Source organism: Filicampus tigris, chromosome 4, assembly GCF_054856515.1.
Source record: "Filicampus tigris isolate MCC_2025a chromosome 4, RoL_Ftig_1.0, whole genome shotgun sequence".
Classification (NCBI taxonomy): Eukaryota; Metazoa; Chordata; class Actinopteri; order Syngnathiformes; family Syngnathidae; genus Filicampus; species Filicampus tigris.
In genome coordinates this window covers 9045818-9054273 of record NC_141220.1, presented here as the reverse complement: position 1 = coordinate 9054273, position 8456 = coordinate 9045818, and the positions used below count along the sequence as shown (strand labels likewise).

At 39.1% G+C, this 8456-nt stretch overlaps 1 long non-coding RNA gene across 1 annotated transcript; it reads right to left on the bottom strand.

The window, feature by feature from the left end:
* Nucleotides 1-699: 699 nt before the first annotated feature.
* LOC147148402 (uncharacterized) lies at nucleotides 700-7322 on the bottom strand. Its single transcript, XR_015086519.1, has 4 exons — nucleotides 7036-7322; nucleotides 5992-6073; nucleotides 1458-1568; nucleotides 700-1342 (listed from the first exon to the last, which is right to left on the bottom strand). It is a non-coding gene; the product is annotated as an uncharacterized LOC147148402 (long non-coding RNA).
* Nucleotides 7323-8456: the final 1134 nt, after the last annotated feature.

Genomic DNA, 8456 nt, shown 5'->3' with positions numbered 1-8456 from the left:
GTCACGGCAGAAGCAAAAAAAAAAAAGGGGAAAAAGGATTGAAAAAAAGTACATAATACCAGAGCCCGCATTCTGTCACATTCGGTGGCTGCTTCAAGTGCAAATTAAACAAGATGGTTTGGAACAAGGCAGCAAGCACCAGCATCTATAGTGACAAATGCACTTCAACTGTAAAATTGTGCAGGCATGTTTAACTCACATGCTTCCTCTTTGGTCTCGGTTCCTCGCTATTCTGCCAACGAATCAGAGCCGAAGCAACACTTTTCCCTCTACTCATATCAGAGCGTCTCTCTACTCATTTCACTCAAGTGCCCTCGTCGCACCGATAAGACAACCTTTTGATGGGTGGCAGCAACTCTATGTGTCATGCTCTTGAGTGTTTTTCATTCTGGGCCTGTCACAGTAGTCGGTGGCCAGTTGCCACACTTTATTGGCTTTCTGAACAAACAAGCAATGCAGTCTGCTATGTTGTTGAAATAGAAAATGGAAAAGCTCAAATCCATGTGCATCACCGACCCACAGCAGCAGTGAATGGGTTTGTGCTTTTTGGAGTGCTCCACTAAGCACAAAAGAGAATATTTTTGGACATGAAGGTCACTTTACACTAGACTTTCCATGATCAGGATTTTTGGGGTCTTTCACCATTCAGCGAGCTTAAATGAACCGATCACTGATCCGATCACAAGATGAAGCAATATATCTATTTAAATAACTTGTTTATTGACTGCAAATACTTGTGTATCGCTTACGGAGTATCAACAAAAGCATACTCACATTTTTTTTACCATGTTTAACAAGCTTTGCCAAGCCCCAAGAAAGGTAAAGGGGGGGGGGGGGAAACAGATTATCATTTAACTACGGATAAGTCCCCTTTTTTTGTTAAATCTGATCTTTTTATGTACTCCTTCACAGGTCACCTTTATGTTTCAAGTGGGATTTAATCAAAATCAAATGTTAAGACAACAACTGTTACTTACACAACTTAACCGCACGAAGGAAATATTGGGCTTTTGATGACTTATAGGTCAGACCTGTGCAGATGAGCGTTCATACTGCAGACATATCCGATTTGTATCAACGTACGAAAGGGACCCAGGTCGGAATTGACAAAAAAAAAACGATATTGTACTGTTCACACTGCATGAAATAATGATTATGAGGTACATGTGGCATGCTGTTCGGGCGCTGGGTGTGTGGAGGGCCCAATTGCAGAGAGGGCGACAGGCTGGCAGAAAAGGCGATAGTTTTATTGAATAAAGGGGTAGCAGGGAGCAGTGGTCCAAAAGTCGGCAGGCCCAGGTCAGGGAATGGAATGGAATCCAGTTGTCGGCAGGGTACAGGTCTGGCAGGCAAGGACCAGGGCAAAAACCAAATGAAGTAAGCAGGGAACAAGGCAGAGTCAGGATTTGCAAAAAAAACACTTGGTAGCAACTAGAAAAATGGCTGGATGCACAAACTCGTGAATGAGTGAGTTGATCTGGCGACGAGGTGGAGTCAGGGACCATCTTAAATACCACACTGATGGAGATTGGTTTCAACTGGCCCCAGCACCACTCGTCTCCTTGCTCCTGACAAAAGACACGCACACACATACACAGGGAGGGTCTCAAGGCACAGATCCCGGAGATCCAACATATATAGACAAAAAAAATTCGAAATTAAGCAGAAGTGTGAACGTAGCCTATGAAACATTTATTCATTCACAACTGAGCAGAGCTTGATTTTTAGTAACAATGGAGCTGCTTTCAAAACATGAAATACATAAAATTACAACTACTGTAAAAATTTCAATTGGAATGTTTCAAAATTATTTCTTTGAAGAACCTGTTGATTTACGAGCCCCAGCTGCATGGCAGTATCAAGTGAAGGTGGACATTGATGTTGTTTATTATTTATATTAAAGGCGGACATGGGACTTAACTGTTGCATATGTATATTTTCTATTTCATAAAAACAATTTACATAACTTTAAAACAGTATAATTGTGTGCAATGGAATTAATGGCATTATGCTCTCTAAAATGTGCGTGAGGGAGGGGGAATAAATAATAAATAAATCGCTGTGCTCTTAGGCTGGCACTGCAGCTTTGATTCACTTCCCGTAGTAGTCATTTGGCAGTGTAATGCTAAACTCTGAACATTCTGATGACTGTATATAGGCTTTGCCCAACATAGAGAAATACACACAAAGACAACAAAAAGAGCAACAAGTGTGCTGTGACGAGTTGGCCATTACGCCTGCTGGAGTGACGTGGAGATCGACACTGTTCCGAGCTATTGACACTGTTCCGAGCTACCAATAAGATCGATTCTGAAAACTTAAATGTTGATACATTTATTACTTCAGTCATTTGAGGCACTGTATTTGCAATTTGTAGTAGAAAGGAAAGCAGCACGGGTATCGACGTAGCAGACGCACACGAGGACCATACGTAGCAGAGCAGCAACTAAGCACAACAAAAACTCAAGTTAATATAACAGTTACATGTTACAGGTTGTGCCAAAAATGTGGCAGCCAAATCTGTGGTAACTGGCCACGGGTAAATGAATATGTGCAACAACACTGTGACTGTAATATTATAATTCGCGGCTTGGATCGGCAATACATTATGGTCGATGAAGAAATGAACAAAATATGCAAAATATTGACCGATCTGTTATAGCTAATCACTACACACTACTATACACTAACTAGAAGACACCTAATATTTTAAAACTCCCAACTCTCGTCGCTCAAATTTGTCACTAATGTATTTTGCTCGAGGAAAACACCAGAGTTGCTATTAAACAGACAGCGACAGACATTTAGGGCTTCATCCCTCATCCACTGAGGTTGCTGAATCGACAGCACTGTTATCGACTGTAAATGTTGACATTTGGACCTGAGCGGCACATCGAAAGGAATTGTGGTTTTAAAAGCTTTCCTTTATTGTCAAGCTAACGATTCAAAAAACAGCAGTCATCCTGCTGCCCCTGGCAACACAGAAGGCTCTGCGTAGGCATGATGAATAATATATCCAGAAGGGAAGGCTATATGACAGCAGGAAATTAAACACACTAATGCAGGGATGGCAGGAAAGAGTGATCAACTCTTAATTAAAGACTATATGACGTGTAGAGGGCGTGATTTAGAGCCATATATATACCACTTTTCTGCTGACAACGGTGAGTTTGATTATGAGCTTGAGGAATGCTGTCATATGCTTTAGATAGAACCATATTTTCACCTGAGGAAGAAGTAAAAGAAGCACAATTACCCACATTTCTGTCTGCACAGATTCTCCCATCTACTTGAGTCTGTCATTTCTGCACCCTGAGACAGATACACAATCTAGGTGGTGAAACCCTAAAATATAATATTCAAGTTGTCAAAGCTGAGCATTTTACAAAAAAAATGTAGTCCATTTATCGCCTTCCGTCAACATCCTGGGTACACTTGAGCCATCCGTTTAGCCGCCATTTTGGCGGACCAAATAGTAATTAATATAGGCCGATCCGACTATCATTTTAAACTTCCGTTAGCGTTTCTGACTACCAACTTTGACACACTATCACTAGCACCCCCCCATATCATATCATATCATATCATATCATATCATATCATATCATATCATATCATATCATATCAAAACAACTTTGACACACTAACACTAGCACCCCCCCATATCATATCATATCATATCATATCATATCATATCATATCATATCATATCATATCATATCATATATAATTTGGAATAATTTAATTCTGACTTTTTACCATAAATCCCCCCCAAAAAGTAGAAAATTAAAAGAGAAGAGGCTCATGCAACTGTCTGTAATTTCTTCTGCTTATTTGGTCTACTCTGTGTACTCATATTTTTTTTCTCCTCGCAAGGTGGGATGGAAAGTTGATAAGCGGGGCTAATTGTTTTAAGCTGAGACTGCTTTGATGCTAGCAGCACAGTCAGGATGACTGAGGAGGCCTTGAGGAGCCCATTACCCTTCTCACTATTTCAAAGGACAGGAGTAAGAGGCCAGACAAGTGCACTCTGTGGGGACTGGGTCACTGGGACCCACCCGCTGGCTCTGCTATGGCCTCAAAAGAAACAAATATATACACATCGATGTCACCTCTGCAGTTAAATAAAAGCTTTTACAGTTAAAGGTAAGATGTATTTGTGGAATCATTGTCATATCACCATGTTTCCCCACTTTTCCAAATTACAATTTAGACACATTGAGCTTTTTATTTGTATTGCTATAATAGTTTTCCATAGCTACTGCATGCACTTGTGATGGAAAATGTTTTTGTTGGTTCATTTTAATCAAACACTGTTATGGTTCCCCATTTGATGCGGATTCAGTTGGTCAGATGTCAATACTAATAACGGACCATGATGTGGACCAAATAAACTGTTGTGATCTGATACCCATCCGATCACAGTCCGCTGCAACCAGCATAGGAGCATAACTTTGGCTCTAAATGGCTCCATATAGCCATCTCCTTTTTTGTAGTCTCTTATGTAGCATGTGGGCGGTAATAGTTACAACATTAGCGATAGCATCGGCAGCTGACTGGATACACTGTGGTGTTACTAATATGCTCCCTCCATGCTCGAATATCAGTATGATGGCATAATTACAGATGGCATGTCACATTAGACACTTGGCTCAACTGCCACATCTTTGGTTTACCATGTTTGAAGTGAACACCCACACAAACCATCGTGTGAGCGAAGACAATGTGCTTGTATCTTACTTTTAAAGGGCACTTTTCTATGTGCTGGTACATCATAGCCTTTTAGACTGTACATATCGGAGCAGGGCATTTTACAAAAATATTTACGGTCCGTTTATCGCCTTCCGCCTACAGCCGGGGTACCCTTCCACCGGAAAAAATAGTAAAAAATAGTACCCGCCTATGTACGTAAATTGTAAATTGTGATCCGTCAAAACCAGTTTGGTGTTTCTGTTTATTTGCTTATTACTGCTTGCCTGTCCAGCAAACTTCCTCCTGTTTATGTTCTTGTGACCAATAAAAGAAAATTGTGACATCACATATCTTGCTGTGACTCATTTTGTTATGGTTTACTATGTGAACACGAACCAAACAAGGTGATAGGGATTTTGTTTCCAAACCCATGAGCAGATTTGAAGCAGAGAAAGCAAACTCCAGGTGCGAAAGCACAATAAGGGCCTGATTTAGTCAAAGTGTAGGTGCAAAGACTTAATTGCTCGCACAAACAGATGTGAAAGCTGCCAAATGCGCAAAATTGCCACAGTTAAATTTGCACGTGTATGTGCAAATAGATTCATTTGGCACTAATTAATTTAGCATTCACTAAGTGGTGTGATTTAACAAACCTTGTGAAATTGTGACATGTGAATGATTTTGTTTTTGATTTAATTAAAATATAAAAATAAATTAAAATTAACTGCTGCGTCTATGACAGGTGCAAACCAGCATGCAAAACGGCGTTAGCGTAGCACACACAAAATGAGAGGCAGCGGGGAGACCTTGTGTCAACATTTCTGAAACCCGAAATCAAACAGAAACCAAAAGTATTGCAAAATGCCATGAAAATTGTTTATGATCTAAGAACTGACATGGAGCCAGTCACAATGAGTCATGTTACCTTTGACAAAACCCCTTTCAATTTTGCATTTCTGTGCATCTGGGTTATTTGAGCATACAGTGAAAATTGGTGCTGCCCTCTCCCAGAGCAGATTTCCAAATACGGTGTCCCATATTTTAAATGCAATATTATGCAGACTACGCAGTACAGCCAATTGCGACACATTTCGAATGGGTGAAATTCAATAGAACAATGCCTTTATACGGTTGCTCTCCCCAAATGATCGCAACAATCAATTTATTTTCTGTAATTGAGTAATATGTTCTTTTGCCTCTTTGTCAAACACTTCCAATTCAATAGCTGCTAACTTTTTTGCGCTTGTGGTGCTCTCCCAAATCTTCCAATGTGAAAACCACCAGATTGACCAGGCCTACCTGAAGTGCGAAAACCTCTTAGAAATATGGCAGTCCCCCGCCACTTTTACAGATGTAGCCCACAGCTATTGTTGTCAACTCCCTGAAAAATAAATAAGGGACACCTCATCGGCAGGGCTGTGTGTGTATTCTTTATCTATTATTGATCAATGTATTACTTTTATGTATAATCAATCTCTTTAACGCACTTGTCAATCAATTGTACTTGTTTATTCCACCCCAAGATTATTATATGTTGTTTGTCGACACAATGCCGACATTCATTGCACAATTATTAACGTAATTATTTTCATGGGTTACTCACATGATTACCAGGATCAGTTCGGTTCAGATCGGTCACGGATTTTGAGTCATGGATCAGATTGTGTTTCGGATCAGCAAAAAAAATAAAAAATAAAAAAAAGATCTTCATTTATTTTATAAAACACTTTTGCTCATAAAAAAACCCTAACTCCTAAAGTAAGCCAATTAAGGAACAGCTGTTGAACTACCAGCCAGGCACTTGTTGCTAATGATAACAGCTGCTAGCCACTAACGCCGGAGACTTGTGCCGTATCATACAATGACAGCGTAATTAACTAGCGGTTTGTTAGCGTCCTAAATTAGCGACTGAATACATATATATATATTTATTTTTATTTATTTTTAAGTTAGCCTTTGTAGAGGTGGTGTGTCTGTTGAGTATATTTGCAAAGAGCTCCCATATAGAGAACGGGAGGGCCTAGGACCGTTTCGTAAATTGTCATATAAAAAGAATTGTTGTTCATTAATTCCATCGACATTTTACAGATTATTATTTACTCTGACGATATTATGAGACAAAGTGCGTCCCTTTACAACTCAATACGGGATGATTCTGTTTTTCAAGGGACTGTTGGCAACCCTACCCACAGCACACACAATTTAGCATCCACTCTTTGGGATCTTAGTGAAAGATTGCTGTCTTAGTAGATCAAGCACAACACGAAAACCTAGAACATGCAATCTCTGAAAAGTGAAAAGACCACTATTTGGGATCACGGTAAATCATGCCCTAAGTCTTACCTGTCCAGCAGCATTATAGCCAATAGCTTTGTTATAACTGTTTTACTATGAAGGCACAAGGCAGGCATTTTTTAGCATGTTGTCATTCGAGCTATGGTGAGCTGGAGCTTATCCCAGCTGACTTAAGGTGAGAGGAGAAGAACACCTTGGACTTGTCACCAGATAATCACAGAATTGTCTATTTAGTTTCATTTTATAATGAAGTAAACATTTAAAATTAGATAGTGAAGCTCGTGTTTTTAATCATAATTGTTGAGTAAATCATTAAGATTGTGCAAACAATGCACTTCCGCATACAAGCACTTCCTGTACTACAAAGACCAGCATTTCTTGCGGTTGAGCAATGAGCATGCGCATAGTGTCTCGATCGTGTCTGTTTGCACGCTGGCAGTATCTTTGCCTTTTTCGCCTCTCCTCCTTCTCCATCCACTTCTCAACAGTAATGCTAACGTGCAGCATCTTATGTTTTTTATTTTTAATGTATTATCGTTTTTTTACACAAAGTATTTTGACATAAATGTTGACTTTAACGGTGAAATCAGACATACGCAGAAATTTGTGTTACATCGCCAGTGTAGGAACAGAACTCGTTCGTAAAATGGGGACTCCCTGTATATTAAATAGTACTACACACACTTGTAGCATAAGTGGATTTTAAGTAACCCAATAGATACTGAAATTTTACTGTACCCCAAATTTACCACAAAGCTACATAAATTTATATATTAGGTGGTAAACTTAAACAGACTGATTACTGTAATTCCTTAATAAGCATTGTGGAACAGATGATACTGACGAAAATAAGTATTTATAAGATTTTAAAAAGCTTACCAAAGATAAATATTATACTACTAGCACAATCAACAATGTTATGTTGTTTACAACCATCATAATGTCACTGCGTAGTGCATAAAAAGATTAAAATTTAAATGTTAATGAACTTCACGATAAGAATAAATATTCCATTCCGTTTAAAAACTTGGAAAAATAAAGCGTTGCAAATATGCCATTTCATTGTTTGTCATTATTGTTTCTTAGACCCACTTCAATCAGAGCAGAAAAGCTACAACACATGTCCTACTAAGGAAAAAACTCCCATTCCTTTTAATGTTCTTGCCCAATTATGGGCAGTATGAAATCACCTAAAGAGGTGCCACCTTATTCGGTTATGAGGTCTGATCTTGAAAAATAGAGGCTTTTGTCATCCATTTCCAAATCATAACACTTGTCTGGAAGCCTCATTTCTAAAATAATTTCCATAAGTGCTGCATCAACTTGAATACAAAAATGTGTGAGTCACCCCATGTCTAGACGAGCAGCATCAAATTACCATTGTGTTTGAAACGACAGTGCTCATGAAAGAGGAACTGACAAGACACTTGCGTGAGCATTTCAAATTGAAAGTTATAGAAGAACATACA